The sequence below is a fragment of the Heterocephalus glaber genome, unplaced genomic scaffold (assembly GCF_053883595.1).
Source record: "Heterocephalus glaber isolate CG9 unplaced genomic scaffold, H.glaber_assembly_v1.0 deba00001457, whole genome shotgun sequence".
NCBI lineage: Eukaryota > Metazoa > Chordata > Mammalia > Rodentia > Bathyergidae > Heterocephalus > Heterocephalus glaber.
In genome coordinates, this window is record NW_028258305.1 from 2,334,358 (window position 1) to 2,354,035 (window position 19,678).

The following is a 19,678-nucleotide window of genomic DNA, read 5'->3' on the forward strand; positions in this document are numbered from 1 at the left end:
CCTCATGACATCTCTGCAATTCGAATGTGCTTTCTCATAAGTATTTTACAATTGTATCTGGGCAAGTGCCAGTGATGGTAGTTGTCATCGCCTTTGCGTGACTAAACCTGGTCACAGCGGTATTTTCCAAACTTTAGTTGAATGATGTGTACTGTTGTTTTGCTTGCTTTGGGTTGAATTTCCCTTACAGTGTCTTCAATCATATATGCTATGATTTCAAAATTGAAGCAAAACAGTTACTGTGCCCCCAGCAAGACAGGGGAACAGAGAAGTAGGCATACCTGTGATATGGATGAAGCAAAAATACATCACAGAAAGGACAATCAAATGTTTTATAATTTTAAGAAAAGAAAGATGTTCATCAATAATTGAAGCTTGCTAGAAGCTAAGCTTCACAATCAAAGGTGGGAGGAAAGTCTTTTCTTTCTTAGTGATATGTAAAATGTTTTTCAGTGGATAGATTTTTAGATTCTAACATTTTTATATGTGTCACTGTGCAAAAATGCTTCAAGAAATATGTGTGTGACACACCTAGGAAACCATGGATTTAAACTCCTAGATTCCTCCCCTACATTTGAGCTTTTTGATAAAGTAATTATTTGATTTCAAGTTTAAAATTTAATATCATTAAGATAGCATTGTTGGTTGTTTTAAAAACAACTACCTTGGGATTGATTTGTTCTTGCATATTAACTTTCATCTAATTTCAGTCCAGCTTTACATGTTAAATATGGAATCACTTCTGGTCAGTGGAGAAGTTTAAACTCAGACACTTTCTTTCTTTCTTTCTTTCTTTCTTTCTTTCTTTCTTTCTTTCCTTCTTTCTTTATTTTTCATACCAGGGATTGAACTCAGGGCCTTGCAACCACTAAGCTAAATTGAAACCACTAAGCTAAATCCCTGGCCCCAGCTCAGAGAGTTTATATAAGCAGTGGGTACGGGGTCCAACTTTGCATTTTCTGCTGAGAGCAAAAGGACACTCTCAGAGGATGAGAGTCCATAGGTTCTTTCTATATTATCTGCTATCACTAACCCCTTCATTAAAACACTGTGGGTCATTCTGAAACACAACTTTAGCAGAGAAATTAGAAAATCAAGCAATTTTAGATAGGGTCTTGAGTTTATTTAGTTTGACTTTTTCATCTTACAAATGAATAAAGTGCAAAGAAATAAAATGGGCACCTGTAATCTCACAGCTTGTTTGTTACAATAATTAGGTCTTTTGCTCGGAATGGAGTATCCCACCACCACCATGCACACACATCTTGCAAGGCATTGTTTTCACATAAAAATGTTGAATTTTGTGTGTATTTTGGTTACGTCTAAAATTTTGTTAAATTCAATTCTTTTTCCAATCTTTGTCTTATCAACACTGATGACAATTTATTGAGATTTTGTCACTAGTTAGGGACTTAATCTTGGGTTTAAAAGTGTAGTCTTCTGTCCCAGAAGTTTTTACTTTTAAGTAATAGTGATGTTAGTGATTTTTACCTTTCATTTTAAAATTTTCTTTTAGTTTCCAAATGAAAAATGCAAATCTGAAAAAAATAATGGAATCTCTCTTGGATTTAAAAGTGCATGGGCAGGATTCTAACCAGAAGGATAGAGACAGAAAGAGGAGGTAGGCAAAGTCATTTTCTCTCCACTGTATTCCCTTCAATGAAATTGACAATACATTTTAGAGGCCTATTAAAAAATAGATATACCCTAGATGGAATGACCCACTTTACTGATTTTAGGATATGTCACTTAGGCCTTATAAAAAAAAGAGTAGAGAAGACCTGCCAATAAATCTTAGTATATTGCAAAATGAGGTTAATTCTTCCGTTTTTTAAAAAAATAGTTTCACAATTTGCTGCAGATGAGGTTTCAAAATCAAAACTGAAAGAAATATAGGTACAGTGTGTGGTGTATGTGTATAGGTTTGTGAAAGTCTGTTATGTTTCATATGTGTACACATACAGACACACACCTGTTACTTACATTTTGGCATTGCATAAATTTCCTTCCTTCTGTAAGGTATCTTAAAGTCTATTGAAACCATTTTCCAGTATCATGAGTGAATCATCTCCATTCTTGGATAATTTTCTCAAAATTAATTTCATCTTGGTTATGTAGTTTATCTAGAGTGTCAACTATTTCTTCAAATAAAATGTGAAACTAAGAAAAGAACATAAGAGGAAAAGAAAACAAAGAAAGGAGAAAAGAATAAAGAAGAAACTCTCTTCCTTGAAATCAAATAGAGAGGCCATGAAATAATCCAGAGGACCACATCTGAAAATCTGGCCCCTGGAAAGATTGACACATGATGAATATTGGAACGCATGACCTGAATCACTACAAAAAGAAGCAATATGTATATTACAAATCTGCCTCTAGACAATCTATAAAGATTATTAATGTCAACAATCAATTCTGTAAAAATGATTATGTGCAAACTCTCATTCAGAATGGAAATACTTTATTTTGCTTGACTCTGTTGATGACTACTTCATAGCACAAGAAAATTTTTTTTTAGTTTTTTTTTCTGAACATTATTGTTATTGTCTCGAGAATTTTGGAGAAATTAATTCAAAGCATATGGGAAACATGGCTGAGCTGTGGTGTGAGCCCAGGAGTCAAAGTGACGAACTGTAATGTCTAATTCCTAACTTAATGGGTACCTTACTGAGTACTGCCTACTTTACTGGGTTGATGTGACTCAAAATGTGAGAGGACTGGGACTATGATCATTGCTTCTTGTTTTAGCAGTCTGTGGATTATTTACTTATCTTCTATGATAAACTCTGTCTGACACATGTAGTGTGAATCAAGGTAGAAAGTAACCATTTGACTGTAAGGACAAATTTTTCCCCCCAAATTTTAAAATTCTTTCCAAATGAAAAACCCTGTTCTTGCTTTAATTATCAGCACATACAGTTGCTAAGATAAATGAAATTTGTCAGCTCTTATTTTCAGTTACTTGCAAGGCATCAAATTTTTAAAATGTCATTTGTGATCATTCCTCTCAATACAGTGAAACGTCAAACTTAAATGTTCGCTTAGGTTTTCTCCTCTTAGCCCTCATGTCGTAGTCATTTAAGGAGTAATGCTTTTGAGTAACAGTATTACTCTTTCCTCTTGATTTTTTTCCTTACAAAATTCAGTTTCCTGGGCAGCTTCTACAGGGAAAATTAAATCATGAGATGTACCATAGAAGAGGGCACCATGCTACTTTTAATATTAGCCTCTTTTAATCTGGGTAAGGTCATCTAACTTTTCTGATTTTTTTTGTCTAGGAGGAACTTTCCCCTTATTTTTAACATATATCCCTTTGTCTGGTGGGTCAGTAATTGACTTTGTCCCTTTTTTCATTTATTTTTCTGTCTCCTGGTTGTAGCATCTTCTCCCCAGAGTCTCAGGTTAGAAGTTTTCCCTTTTGTGAAACCATGACAGGTGCCTAATTGAATGATGAATGTCCCTTTATTACTCTGTAATTGAACTGCCAGCTTTTTGATTGGTTTGTAAAGATGCCCCCCCCATCAGGCACTGCAGGGGGCTTGGTAGTTGGCAATCTGGTTCTACACTCCATCTGTCTAATCCCATCTAGCCCCTACTTGCTTTTTTGGGGGTGGTAGAGAGGTAGGGAATGAGGAGGAGGGAAGTCATAATAAATTATGCTAATTTGATGTGGCTCTGACAATGAGAAGATCGTATTGTTCCATGTGTCTTGGGGGTAAATGCTTCAAGACATTTTGTCGTATTGGGTGCCTAGTCTGACAGGCCCACGATGAAGATTAATGGGCCTCACCTGAGTGACAGAATAGGGGGTTGTGGGGAAGAGAGGGTCATTCATCATACTCTGACAGGTGTCATTCAATCCGACACAGCTCCACTGTCACCCAGCTAGCAGTTCCATTTTTCTGCCAGTTAAGCAAGGAGTTTAATAATATCCCCAGAATTAAAACTCATTCTTTGTAGCAGGTCTGACAGCTGAAAATAAGAAAATCAATTCTTCACATGTTATAGCACAGTTAACTGACTGGAGCTTTGACTGTAATTTAGTCTTTGGGTTCCATTTCAAGCAAAGAGCATTTTTTGTAAGACATCATCTATTAAAATTTCCCCACAGTGCTAACTTTAGTGTTATTATTATTGTGGGTGCAGTGAAGATATGGGCATTCATATCTAATATCACTTGATTTTCTGGTTGCTGAAATACATTCCTGCAGTACCTGGGTCTCTTCCACTTCATCCTCATTAGCAATGTTTACTGCTTCTCTCTTCATTAATATTGATCCCCTTACCAACTACCAGGAATAATAAGACAGAAGCATTTGGTATCATTAAACTGTTTAGATTTCAGGTTTTAGGGATCTCAGAAGGTAGAGAAAATGATTCAAGGATTAAGAAAGGGAGTTAAACTCTGCAGCTTCAGGGTTAACCTGATGCTTGATGACACTCTAGTGGCTATGTGTAGTAGATTGCAAGACATGGCTCTGGATTTCCTCTTGTCTTCTGAAAGAGGAGTTTGGGTGCCTGTTGTTAGTTGTGACCAATAGAATGTGGCAAAGGTGGTGCTGTAACTTTGAAGGCTGTGGTTTAAAAGATTTACACTCTCTGATTTTACCTCAATCGAACCTAAACACCATGTAATATGCAGTCTGCCATGCCAGAAGGAAGCCCAAGCCAGCTACACAGAGAAAAAAAGGCCACACTGTGGTGTATGAGTGGTGTGTTCTTGGATCTGACAGCCCATTTCAGCTGTGAGCTGAATGTGACCTCATGGAAGCCATCTTAGACATTCTAATCCAGGCCAATAATCCATGGAACAGAAGAACTTCTTTGCTGAGAACTAGCCAAATTTCTGACCTACAAAATTGTGAGCAAATAAAATGGCTGCTGTTCAAACCCATCAAATTTGTGGGTGGTTTGTCACATAGCGATGGATGAGTAAAACAATGAGAACAAGATCAAAGTGGCACAGTACAAGAGAGCAAAGTACATAGTTGTCTTCCTAAAATACTAATGTAGGCCTATTTTAGTTTGGGAGATAAAACTAATTCCTTCAGGGCCAGGGATTTAGCTCAGTGGTTTGGCCACCTGCTGCTCAAGTGCAAGGACCTGAGTTCGATCCCCAGTACCAGAAAAAACAAAACAAAACAAAACAAAAAAAACTAATTCCTTCAAAAGCTCCCTGACTTGAATACCTTTGCTGTGCTTGTGCCCCCAATCCCTTTTCCATAACCCTTTTCTTGTGTGGATGACAAAATCACTGCTCAACACATTTTCTTAGTTAAGAGAATCTGTGTCATTAGTTACAGAAAGATTTGCACTTTATTTCTATACTTTTTAGTCCACCTTTCCCATTTTATATAACTGGATTTAAAGAAAGCATCTTTAAAAAATAAATCCCATAATTGGAGAATTTAATTCATAGTACAATGCTGAACATGGTTAAAGGGTTGGAAGTTCTACATATTGATTAACTGAACCAGATTATTAGTCAGCTTCACAGGGTGCCACATAGACACAGTACATGTAGATAAATTGTTTTTATGAATTATTTAATTTGATTCTCAACAAAAATCAGATTAACTGAAGACTTTGGTCAAACAAGTTAATGGGGCATCAAAACTGAAAATTATCCTATCTTTACCAAACTGAAAATTACCTAATCTTAAGGAGAGAGATGCCATAATTGTAAACTCTTAGATTGTTGAATAATAATATTTGTAAAAACTAAGACAAAAGTGTTATATGCAAGATTGCTACTTGTTTAAAGGGAAAATGTGTGTGTAATGTGTAAAGGCCACACATTACAAGTGCACATAGCACATGTGATAACTATTTTGGATTACTCAAATCTAAAAGTCAGGAGTATTTATGACAGCAGAACATCTGAAGCTTGGGAAGAAGTGAGGAATTATTTAGTGCAAGAGCATCTCAAGGAAGGTCTTGAGCCTACTGTTAATTTCAGGTAAAAATTATCATGTAATTTTATGACAATAATATACAACAAAATTCTTATATTTTTAAGTAATGTCTTTCTAAACATCTTTGAAACTCAGACTTTGGACTTTCTATACAGTACTTTGAAACTAGTAAGTATTACTTGCTAAAAAAGAGGCCCGTATGACCCAGTACTATTGCTGTAGGTTCAGTCAACTGTCAATACTTTGCTTCTTTAAGAATTATTGCTAACCCTAATTTCAAATTAGCATGTAGACTCATGTGCCTGTGTATAGTCAATATCACCTGATCCTCAAACACTTGCAGCACTATAGCTTGATGACTTAATCCCATCTTCTTAGCATATGCCATAGTTTGCTTTCCTGCTTCAAGTTTTTGTACTTCATGTCAACACTGGTATCATAAAGGAGAATCATCCAGATAAATTGCCATTGGAACAAATACAGTACAAGAACTTCTAAGGTTCATTATGTCTGGCATTCTAATGAGCCTGAAAACCAAGAATCCAAAATAAACTATCAACTTCTAACCATATTTCAGCACATAGAGAATCAGTTTATTTTAAAGGATCTAGAAAGAGGCTCCAATACAAAGCACACTGTATTAGTTAACAGTTTATATGCTGAAAGACAGCTGGTGCTCAAGAAACAATTATAGATAAATACTAATGAGATAAATATTAATGATGAGCTACTTAGAAGTATTATAGCTTTTAGCAGTTTACACACTATGGAAAGAATTCACTGACTTCTAAATACATAGTAGAATTTTTGATTAAGACTTAGAAAGGACTAGAAAAAAATCCACTCTTATATGTTTAACTGATCTTCAATAGGGGGCCAAAAATATGCATTAAGGAAAGGATAATCTTTTCAATTAATAATATTGGAAAAACTGCATATCCACAAACAAAGAATGAAATCATGATTCTTACATCATACAAAAATCAACTGAAAATGAATTAAAGACTTAAACACAAGACCTATAATCATGAATGAACACTATGAAGAAAATCTTTCTTGACATTGGCATTGGCAATGATATTCTGGATATGGCACCAAAAGCAGATAACAAAGATTTAAACAAAAATTTAAAAAGTAGATTTTGTCAAGCTGATATCTTTCTGTACAGCAAGGGAAACAATCAACAACAAGCAACCTACAAAATGGGAGAAAATATTTGTAAACATAGATCTAATAAAGGCTTAATATTCAAAATTTATAAAGAACCCTGCAACTGATTTGGGAAAAATTTAAAAATTGGCAATAATCTGAATAGACATTTCTCCACAGAAGAAAAACAAATGGCAAATAATATAAAAATGTGCTCAATATCAGTTATCATCAGAGAAGCACAAATTAAAGCCAAAGTGATGCATCCCACCACATCATTTACGATGGGTATTATCAAAGACAAAAAGATAACAAGTATTGGGTAGGATATGGAAAAAAGGAAACTCTTGTGAACTGTTGAAGGAATTGTAAATTGATATGGCTATTATAGAAAATGGTATGTAAATTCTTTAAAAAATAAAAATAAGGCCACTCTATTATCTTGCATATGAATTAATGTCAGGATCTTAAAAAGATATCTGCGATCCCATGTTCATTTTAGCATTTTTCACAATATTCAAAACATGGAAAATATCTAAATGTCCATCGGTGGATGAATGGATAAAGAAAATGTGGCATAAACACACAATGGAATGTCACTTATCCTTAAGAAGAAAGAAGATATGACACTGACGACAACATAGATGAACCTGTAGGGCATTTGCTAAATTGAATAAAGCAGACACAGAAGGACAGTATTGCACAATCTCATTTATATAACGAATCCAAAATAGTCGAACTAGTAGAAGTAGGGAGTAGAATGGTGGTAACTAGGGACTGAAGAGAGAAAAACAGTGAAACACTGGTTGAAGTGTACTAATTTTCAGTTATGTATAGTGAATAAAGTCTACAGATCTACTGTGTGGCATAGTCCCCGTGGTAATAGTACCATGCCATCTACTTAAAATTTGCTAAAAGAGTAGATCTTGAGATGTGTCAATATGACAAAAATGTTAATAAGTGAAGAAAGCAGGAGAAAACATTTCGAGGTGATATATATATAATCATATATGATTATAATATAAATATATATTATAATCATATATAAAAATCATACCTCATAAAGATATATATATATATCTTTGACAATATGATGAATGCTGTGCCAAGTGCCATCCAAAGGAAAGGCAAGTTTGTAAAAACATTGCAGTGTCCCTTATCCAGCTTATTCACTGGATTTGGCACCATGTGACTTCTGGCTTTCGTCCGAAGTCAAAGTGACTATGAAAGGTTAACATTTTGACTTGATCCAGGACATTGAGGCAGTCATGACAGCGCAACCAGACATTCACCAAACAGGGCTTGTAGAACTGCTTTAGAAAGGAGCAACTATGGTGGGATGGTGTGTTGAAAGCTAGTAGTATTTTGAGAGAGATTGATTAATGGGAATGTGTCTTTTACTGTAATAAATGTCTTCCAATTTAAACATTTGCCATATTTTTCAATCAGAAGATGGGGTGATTGAAAAACATGTGGAATGTTTAAATTAAAAAATCCTCAACAATAGAAAACTACAATGTATCTTTGGATTTTGTGAATAATAGAGCATGCTGTCCATGGAAGCAGAATTGGTAGCAGACATATTATCATTTCTTCAGAGAAAATGAAAAAGGGAATTGAAAAAGAATGAGGAGGAAGGAAAAAAGTGCAGCAACTCATCAATGGAGAAGAAAGTCCTAGAGTGCAGGACTCATGAAATCTGACAGCTTGAGCAGAACTCAAACTTGGGAATGACAAATATGAGTGCTGAAACCACAAAAGTGCTTATGGCCCTCTTTTTGCTGGGCGGAAGAGAGTAAATGCCCAACCTATCGTAAACATACAATCAGGCTGACAGCACTACTTTGACAGTACCTACTTTGTACTATGACATGTAGTTTCCATCCAGGGAAGCTCTAGTCAGAAGAGCAGCATTCCAGTGGGTGGGTCTGATGTGAGGGAGGTGGATTCCATCCGACTTACAGCTGCACCAAAGGCTGACTTTGGCAGCAATTCCTGGGCTATAATTTTATAAACAGTCTTTTCTTTGAGACTTCCAGTTTGAATATAGACTTCAGCACAGATTCTGTCTCACATCTTTATTTTGTGTCATCACATTCGAATCTGATGACAAACAGTTGGTCTGAGATTTCAGTATATTACTATATTAGTGCAATTTATGTCCTGTGTGGAAGTTGATGATGTGTAAAGACTACACTGTGGATTTGCCTGGATTCTAACCCAGCACCTAAATGGATAGTGTTGCTCTGATGATCACAGTGGCAACTTATTATGAAATCAAATGGCTACTTTGTGGTACTGGCTCTCCAGAAGGCACTGGCAGCAGTATTAATCACATTTCCCAAATACTAGGGCAAAGCTCTGTATTTCACCTTGGGATGATCACTATTATAATTTAGCATCAAATTGTGCCCTTTCTGCTTGATAAGGTTCTTAGAAATATTCTTGTAAGATTTATACTCTATCTTAAAAGAGCAAGGCAGATACAATGGAATGACTATAGCTGAGAAAGACAGGAGATAGCTACCTAGGTGACTCAGAAGGCCATCAAACCAAGTAGTTAGTGGCTTGATTTTCCCTGCTTGGCGAGAACAGTAGTGGTGGATGGCAAAGCAATTAGTTATGTGGATTCTTATTCCAAGTCTTAGTCACTTTTAATTTCTCTTTTAAGAAAAATTTCAAGTAGAAAGCAGTGCCACCTCCTGGCATATCCTAGAGAGTAGAGTTGAAATAGATAAGCTCCAGAAGAATAGAGAGTAAATCAATTTCCATTTTCACGAGCCTGAGTCTCATCTCTTTCAGAGAGGATAAACCATCCAAAAAATAATGCCAGATTACTCATGATTTAAAGAAAATTTCACAGCAAATATGACTGATCTCCAAAATTGTGCTGAGGACTGTCTCTAGTTTGGGAGGTTTAGACTTGGAATGGGGCACCAGAACGGAGATTTAACTCCTTGGGGCCGAGCCTCACCCTTGACTTCCGGACTCATTGTGTGGATGTAAAGGAGATGCTGGCATGGGCAGCTGCGAGCTCCTCTACACACTCCATGGGCACTCCTCATGTTTCCTTGCCACCAGTCCTTTAATCTTTGCTGAGATAAAAGAGATTGAACAAAGTCTTGTGGCATTACATGAAGTAAATTCTCAGATAACTCAACTATTTGCACAGTAGCCTGGTTTATAACTTTCATTATCTTTGGCAAGTCAACAAATATTTTTCAAGTCATGCTCCTTTTTTGGAGGACTGAGTAGACTAGGAAGTGGCTATTTACTAACTTTGTAGAAATATTTTAAGACCTTTAAGGGAAGAGGAGTAGATGATTAACCTCTAGTCATGAGTCTACTTCAGTTCTTTAATGATGTTTAGCAGGAAAATGTTGACTTATTGGGCTGCTTCTTTCCTTCAACACTACTCTTTCTTTGTTTAATTCTTTTATTGGTACATTGTAGGTATACAACACAATTACATTTCTCATTGGGAATTGTACCTTTACATGATGCATCTTGGTTCTTATTATTTCCCCATTCCTAGCCCTCCCTTCACGCACTCCACCCTTCCCTATTTACAAAGACTTTATTTCCATTTTTTCCATTTCTCATCATTTTTCCTTTCCCTTCTTTCCTTTCCCCTGCCTCTCCCACTACCCCTACCCCTTTGGACCTTTTCTTCCTATTTTGCATTATCAATGATTCATTCTAATCATTGGTACATTTTAGGTATACAATATTATGACATTCATCATTGGAAATTTGCACCTTTACATAGTCTCTCTTGGTTCTTATTTTTCACCCTTGCCCAGCCCTCCCTTCAACCCCTCCAGTCCTCCCTATTTACAAAGATTTTGTTCCTATTTTTCCATTTTCTCATATTAATCCCATTCCCTTCTATCCTTTCCCCTAGCCCTCCCACTTCCTTCCCCTTTGCCCTTTTTCTTCCTATTTCAGATTACCTATTAAACATTTAGTCCTTATTTACACTTTCAGTTTCTCACACCAGAGAAACTATTCAGCATTTATACATGTAAGACTACTCTTTTTTATTAAGGAGATGATGTCAATAAATACCATCATCAGAAGTATGTGATAATAATATATTTTCTAGAAGTACATATCAATTTTACTATGTGATTTGGCTTCCCTTCATAAACATTTCTAAATTTTCTCAGAAACACATCTGAGAGAACTATAACATAAGCCATATAGATAATTTAAAAATTTCTAGTACTCACATAAAAAAGAAGAAATTGAAAATAAATTTAATAATACACTCAATTTAACCTACAGTATCTAAAATATCATTTCAACATGTAATTTTCCAAACAGTTACTAGTGATATATTTTGAATTCATTTATTCATAGTATGTCCTGGAAATCCAGCATGTACAATACATCTCAACTTGGATCAGCCTATATTTTAAGCGCTCAGTAACACATGTGCCTAGTGGTATCAAATTAAACTGCACAGATCTAGATTTAATATGATCACCCCAGATATCTAGATTTAATGTGATCACCCCAGTTATTTTTAAAGTGTGATTTTTTTTAAACTGTACATACTTTTATTGGTACATTTTAGGTATACAATATGACATTCATCATTGAAAATTTGCACCTTTACGTACTCTCTTGGTTCTTTTTTTCCCCCTTCCCCCGCCCTCCCTTCAGCCCTCCATCCCTCCCCATTTACAAAGACTTTGTTTCTTTTTTTTAATTTTCTCATATTAATTCCATTCCCCTCTTTCCTTTTCCCTACCCAACCCAGTGCCCCTTCCCCTCTGCCCCTTTTCTTGCTATTTCACATTATGTATTATACCTTTTTTTATTAAATTATTTTATTGGTACATAGTAGGTATATGACACAATTACATTTCTCATTGGGAATTGTACCTTTACATAATGCATCTTGGTTCTTATTTTTTCCCCATTCCTAGCCCTCCCTTCATGCCCTCCACCCTTCCCTATTTACAAAGACTTTATTTCCATTTTTTCCATTTCTCATCATTTTTTCCTTTCCCTTCTTTCCTTTCCCCTGCCCCTCCCACTACCCCTACCCCTTTGGACCTTTTCTTCCTATTTTACATTATCGATTATTCATTCTAATCATTGGTACATTTTAGGTATACAATATAATGACATTCATCATTGTAAATTTGCACCTTTACATAGTCTCTCTCGGTTCTTATTTTTCACCCTTGCCCTGCCCTCCCTTCAACCCCTCCAGTCCTCCCTATTTACAAAGATTTTGTTCCTATTTTTCCATTTTCTCTTATTAATCCCATTCCCTTCTATCCTTTCCTCTAGCCCTCCCACTTCCTTCCCCTTTGCCCCTTTTCTTCCTATTTCACATTACCTATTATACATTTAGTCCTTATTTACACTTTCAGTTTCTAATACCAGAGAAACTATCCGGTATTTATTCATGTATGTTCTATTTATTTCATTTAAGAGTATCACATCAATGTGCATCCACTTAGCTATAAATGTCTCTAATTTCTCATTTTTTATGGCTGAGTAGTACTCCATTTTATAAAAAAAACACATTTTCTTGATCCAGTCTCCAGTTGATGGGCATTTGGGCTGTTTCCAAGTTTTAGCTATTACAAACTGTGCTGCTATGAACATGGACACACATATATCACTGTGGTATGATTCTTTTAATTCTTTGGGGAAGATCCCCAGCAGTGGAATAGCAGGGTCAAATGGGACTTCCAGTCCTAGTTCTTTGAGGTATCTCCATACTGATTTCCACAGTGGTTGCATCAGTCCACACTCCCACCAGCAGTGGAGCAGGGTTCCTCTTTCCCCACAGCCCCACCAGCATTTGTTATTGGTTGATTTCATGATAGAAGCCATTCTTTCTGGAGTGAAGTGGAATCTCAACATCGTTTTCATTTGCATCTCTTGAATGACCAGCGATGTCGAACATTTTTTCATGTATTTATTTGCTATTTCTACTTCTTTGTGTGAGAAATGTCTGTTCATTTCAGATGCCCAGTTTTGGATTGGGTCTTTAAATATGGGAGGTCTGATCTTTTTAAGTTCTTTGTAGATTCGAGATAGTAGACCTTTGTCAGAGGAAGACAAGGTGAAGATATTTTAACACATTGTGGGTTGTCTCTTCACATTGCTGGTTGTTTCTCTTGCGGTGCAGAAGCCTTTTAATAAGAAGAGATCCCACTTGTTGATTGTTTGTTCTAGTTCACGGGCAACTGAGGTTTTGTTCATAAAATCTTTTCCTACACTGATGTCTTCAAGGGTTCTACCTAACCTCTGTTCCAACTGATTCAGAGTTTCTATTTTAATATTTAGATCTTTAATCCATTTTCATTTTAGTTTAGTGCATAGTGAGAGATACAGGTCTAGTTTTAATCTTTGGCAAGTTGAAGCCCAATTTTTCCCGCACCATTTATTAAAGAGGCTATCTTTTCTCCAGTGAGGGTGTTTGGCTCTTTTATCAAAGATGAGATGGCTGAGTGTGTCTGGCGTTGTTTCTGCATCTTCTAATCTGTTCCACTGGTCCTCAGGTCTGTTTCTTTGCCAGTACCATGCTGTTTTTATCACAGTAGCTTTGTAGTAGAGTTGCAGGTTGGGGATTGTGATACCCTCTGCCATGTCACTGATACCTAGAATTGCTTTTGCTATTCTGGGTCTCTTCTTGTTCCAAATGAATTTTTGGATTGTTTTCTTGAGGCCTATGAAGTATGCTGCTGGGATCTCAATTGGAATTGCATTAAATCTATACAGCAGTTTTGGAAGTATGGCCATTTTCACTATATTAATCCTTCCTACTCAGGAGCAGGGGATGTCTGTCCATTTTCTGATATCATCTTCAATCTCTCTTTTCAGAGTGCTATAGTTTTTCAGACAAGAGGTCTTTGATTTCTTTCGTTAGGATGATTCCTAGGTATTTCAGTTTTATGGATGCTATTGTGAAAGGAATTAATTTCTCTATTTCTCTCTCAGTAAGTCTGTCATTGGTGTAGAGGAAAGCTATTGATTTTTGTGTGTTGACCTTGTAACCAGCTACTTGACTGAATTTGGTTATTAAGTCTAGAAGACTTTTGATGGAGTTCTTGGGGTCTTCTATATAGAGTATCATGTCATCTGCAAATAATGACAGTTTGACTTCTTCATTACCTAGCTTTATTCCTTTTATTTCTTTCTCTTGTCTAATTTGCATGGCTAATGTTTCCAGAACTATATTGAACAAAGTGGTGATAGTGGACATCCTTGTCTTGTTCCTGCTTTTAGTGTGAAGGATTTCAGTTTTTGACCATTTAGTATGATATTGGCTGTTGGTTTTTCATAGGTGGCTTCTATCAGTTTGAGGTAGAGACCATCTATTCCAATTTTTTGTAGGGTTTTTATCATAAATGCATGTTGGATTTTGTCAAATGCTTTTTCTGTGTCTATTGAGAGAATCATATGGTTTTTGTCCTTGGCTCTATTGATATAGTGTATTACATTGATTGATTTTCGTATATTGAACCATCCCTGCATCCCTGGGATGAATCCCACTTGATCAGGGTGTATGATCTTCTTGATGATCTTCTTCATTCTGTTTGCCAGTATCTTATTAAGGATTTTTGCATCTATGTTCATTAGTGAGATTGGCCTATAGTTCTCTTTTTCAGTTGGGTCTTTCTCTGCTTTGGGGATCAAGGTGATGCTTGCTTCCAGGAATGAATTTGGGAGTATTGCTTCCCTTTCAATTTCATTGAAGAGTTTAAACAGTAGTAGCAGCAGTTCCTCTCTAAATGTCTTGTAGAATTCAGCAGTGAAGCCATCAGGGCCCGGGCTTTTCTTAGTTCATAAGTTTTTAATTACATTTTCAATTTCATTGGTTGATATTGGGTTGTTCAGATTTTTTAGGTCTTCTTTGTTCAACTTTGGTAATTCATATGTATCTAGGAATCTGTCCATTTCTTCTGTGTTGTCCATCTTATTGGCATATAGGTTCTGGAAGTAGATATTGATGATCCTCTGGATTTCTGCTGGGTCTGTTGTCATTTCACCCTTTTCATTCCTAATTGCATGGATTTGGGCGTTTTCTTTCCTTTTTCTGATAAGGTTGGCTAAAGGTTTGTCAATTTTGTTGATCCTTTCGAAGAACCAACTCTTGGCTTCTTTGATTTTTTTGTATCATTCTCTTGGTCTCCATTGCCTTGATTTCTCCTCTGATCTTTAGAATTTCCTCCCTTGTATGAGCTTTGGGGTTGTCCTGCTCTTCTTTTTCTAGAAGCTTGAGGTTCAGCATCAGGTTGTTTAATTGGGCTTGTTCTGTTTTCCTAATATGCGTATTCACTGCTATGAATTTCCCTCAGAAGACTGCTTTCATTGTGTCCCATAGATTGTGATACGTTGTATTGTCATTTAATTGAAGGAACTGTCTGATTTCTTCTTTAATTTCCTCTATGACCCATTGGTTATTCAGAAGTGTGTTGTTCAATTTCCAAGTGTTATGAAATTTTTTGAGTTTCTTTTGCTATGGATCTCAAATTTCATCTCACTATGGTCTGATAATATACAGGGGATAACTTCAATTCCTTTGCACTTACTTAAACATGTTCTATGTGTGAGTATGTGGTCTGTTTTGCAGAATGACCCATGTGCAGCTGAGAAGAATGTGTATTCTGATTTTGTGGGGTGGAAGACTCTGTAAACATCTGTTAAGTACGTTTGTTCAAGAGTTCGATTGAGTTCTCGTATTTCATTACTTATTTTTAGTCTAGTTGATCTATCTATTTGTGACAGTGGGTTGTTGAGGTCCCCTACTACAATTGTATTAGTACATATATGACTTTTCATGTTGGTTAGTATTTGTTTTATATAGTTGAGTGCACTAGTGTTTGGTGCATAGATATTTATGTTTGTCATCTCTTCCTCTTGGATTCTTCCCTTTACAAGGATGTAGTGTCCTTCTTCATCTCTCTTAATCAGTGTTGGTTTGAAATCTACTTGATCTGCCAAGAGGATAGCTACTCCTGCTTTTTTTGGGGGTTTGTGTCACATGGAGTATTGTTTTCCACCCTTTAACTTTCAGTCTATGAGTTTCCTTTTGAATTAAGTGTGTTTCTTGTATGCAGCATATTGTTGGGTTTTGCTTCTTGACCCATTCTGCCAATCTATTTCTTTTGATTGGTGAATTGAGACCATTAATATTGATGGTTATAACTGAAACATATTGACTTGTCATTGCCATGACTTTTTCTTTTTGTTGGGATGTCCCCCTTTACATTGAAGTTCTTGTCATGCCAGATGGGTTCATTCTGCTTTGCTTCCTGGGGTTGTGATCCTCAATGTCTGTTCCTAGGATATTGTGTCAAATTCTTTGGAGTGCTAGTTTGGTATTCACGAAGTTCCTAAGGTGCTCTTTGTCAGGAAAGAATCTTATTTCTCCATCCATTTTGAAAGATAGCTTTGCAGGGTACATCAATCTGGATTGGAGGCTGTTTTCTTTTAGGGCTTGGAATATGTCACTCCAAGCTCTTCTTGCCTTGATGGTTTGTGTTGAGAAGTCTGCTGTGATTCTGATGGGCTTTCCTTTGAAGGTGATTTGTTTCTTTTCTCTGACTGCTTGTAGAACTTTGTTCTTCTGTTGTGTTTCTGGAATCTTAACAATTATATGCCTATGTGTAGATTTTTTTTGATCAAGGCTATTTGGAGTCCTATATGCCTCACTTATTTGTATGTCAAGCTCTTTTCACCTGCTTGGGAAGTTTTCTGCCATTATTTCTGTGAAGAGATTTTTGATGTCATCTGCACTCTCTCCTGTTTTTTCATTGAGCCCAATCAGCCTTATGTTATACTTCTTTGCATCATCTAGCAGCTGCTGGATTGATTTCTCATGTTCCCTTATAATTTTGAAGCAATTTTTCTTTTCCTGGTCACTAATTGCAATCTTACCTTCTATATCTGAAATTCTGTCCTCACATTGGCTCATTCTGCTGTGTAGACTTTCAATTCAGTTTTTCATGTCCTGGAAATCTATTTGCATCTGTTTTATGGATTCCATTTGTTTCTTATGTTGGGATTCCATCATATTCCTGAGCTCCTCTCTAGATTTATTAATCATGTCTTGCACTAGGGGCAGAATTTCTCCTGTTATCTGAGAAATTATTTCTGATTTCATTTTTTCCAGATCCCCTTTTGTTGCCAGTTCAGTGGGTCCAGGTGGTTGAGTATCAGAGTGTTCCATCTCATTTCCCTTTGGGGTTGCTGTAGGTGATCTGGAAGTCTGGTTTTGAGACTTATTTTCATGTTTTCTCATTTTGACTGGGGTGGGGAGCTGTTAGCGCCTGCACGGATTGCCTCCTCTGAGCTGGGAGAGGTGGGACAGGGGCCAGGAGCAGCAGTACGGATGGTGACCCAAAAGCCCTTTCCTGTGGGCTGGGAGCAGTGGGAGGGATGTTGGCCGAGAAGCCCCTTCCTCTGGACCAGGAGCAGTGGGATGGTGGCTCAGAAGCCCCTACCTCTGGGCCTAGAGTGGTGGGAAGGATGGTGGTCTGGAAGCCCCTTCCTCTGGGCCAGGAGCAGTGGGACAGAAGGTGGCCCAAAAGCCCTTTCCTCTGGGCTGGGAGCAGTGGGAGGGATGGTGACAGGGAAGCCCCTTCTTCTGGACCAGTAACAATGGGACGGCAGCTCAGAAGCCCCTACCTCTGGGTCGGGAGCGGCAGGACTCAGTACCTTGGTCTAGTGTTCTGGTGTCCTCTGCGTCTTTGTGGTGTGGAACCAGGTGGCTTTCTGTCTACAGCGGGGTGATTCAGTGTCTTCCATGCAACTCCGGACCTCAGTAGGGTGTGCACAGACCTTCCTGTCTACAGCGGGTTGATTTGGCATATTCTGTGCGACTCAGGACCTCCTGTATTATACCTTTTAGTCCTTATTTACACTTTCAGTTTCTCACACTAGAGAAACTATTCAGTATTTACACATGGGTGTCCTATTTATTTCACTTGAGTATCGCCTCAATGTGCATCCATTATCTATAAATGTCTCTAATTTCTCATTTGTTAGTGCTGAATAGTACTCCCTTTTACTAAAAACCCCCACATTTTCTTTATCCTATCTCCAGTTGATGCACATTTGGGGTATTTCCAAGTTTTAGCTATTACAAACTGCGCTGCTATGAACATGGGTGCACATATATCACTGTGATATGATTCTTTCATTCTTTGCGGAATATGCTCAGCAGGGGAATAGCTGGGTCAAGTGAGACTTCCAGTCCTAGTTCTTTGAGGTATCTCCATACTGATTTCCACAGTGGTTGCACCAGTCTACACTCCCACCAGCAGTGGTGCAGTGTACCTCTTTCCCCACAGCCACGCCAGCATTTGTTGTTGATTGATTTCATGATAGCAGCCATTCTTTCTGGAGTGAAGTGGAATCTCAGCATCGTTTTCATTTGCATCTCTCGAATGACCAGTGAAGTTGAACATTTTTTCACATGTTTATTTACCCTGTCTACTTCTTTGTGTGACAAATGTCTGTTCATTTCAGTTGCCCATTTTTGGATTGGGTTTTTAAATTTGGGAGGTTGGATTTTTTTAAAGTTCTTTATAGATTCTGGATAGCAAAACTTTTTCTGAGAGACCACTGGTGAAAATTTTTTCGCACATTGTGGGTTGTCTCTTCACACTGCTGGTGGTTTCTCTTGCTGTGCAGGAGCTTTTTAATAAGAAGAGATCCCACTTGTTGATGGTTTGTGCTAGTTCATGGGCAACTGAGGTTTTGTTCATAAAATCTTTTCCTACACCAATGTCTTCAACAGTTCTACCTAATCTCTGTTCCAGCCAGTTCAGCATTTCTCTTTTAATATTCAGATCTTTAATCCATTTCAATTTTAGTTTAGTGCATGGTGAGAGATATAGGTCTAATTTTAGTCTTTGGCAAGTTGAAACCCAATTTTTCCCACACCATTTATTAAAGAGGCTATCTTTCCTCCAGTGAGTGTGTTTGGTTGAAAGTGAGGTGGCTGCCTGTGCCTGGAGTTGTTTCTGCATCTTCTAATCTGTTCCACTGGTCCTCAAGTCTGTTTCTTTGCCAGTATCATGCTACTTTTATCACAGTAGCTTTGTAGTATAGTTTCAATTTGGGGGTTATGATACCCCTTGACATGTATCTGTTGCCTAGAATTGCTTTTGCTATTTTAGTTCCCTTCTAGTTCCAAATGCATTTTTGGATTGTTTTCTCAAAGTCTGTTAAGTATTCTGGTGAAATTTCAATTGAGGTTGCATTGAATCTATATAGCAGTTTTGGAAGTATGGCCATTTTCACTATGTTGATCCTTCCTACCTAGAAGGAAGGGATGTCTTTCCATTTTCTGATAGCATCTTGAATCTCTCTTTTCAGAGTGCTATAGTTTTCAGAGAAAAGGTGTTTGATATCTTTTGTTAGGTTGATTCCTAGATATTTCAGTGTTTTGGGTGCTATTATGAAAAAAATTATTTGCTCTATTTCTCTCTCAGTGAGTCTGTTGTTCATGTAGAGGAAAGCTATTGATTTTTGTGTGTTGACCTTATATCCAGCTACTTTACTGAATTAGATTATTATGTCTAGAAGACTTTTGATGGAGTCCTTAGGGTCTTCTATATAGAATATCATGTCAAATA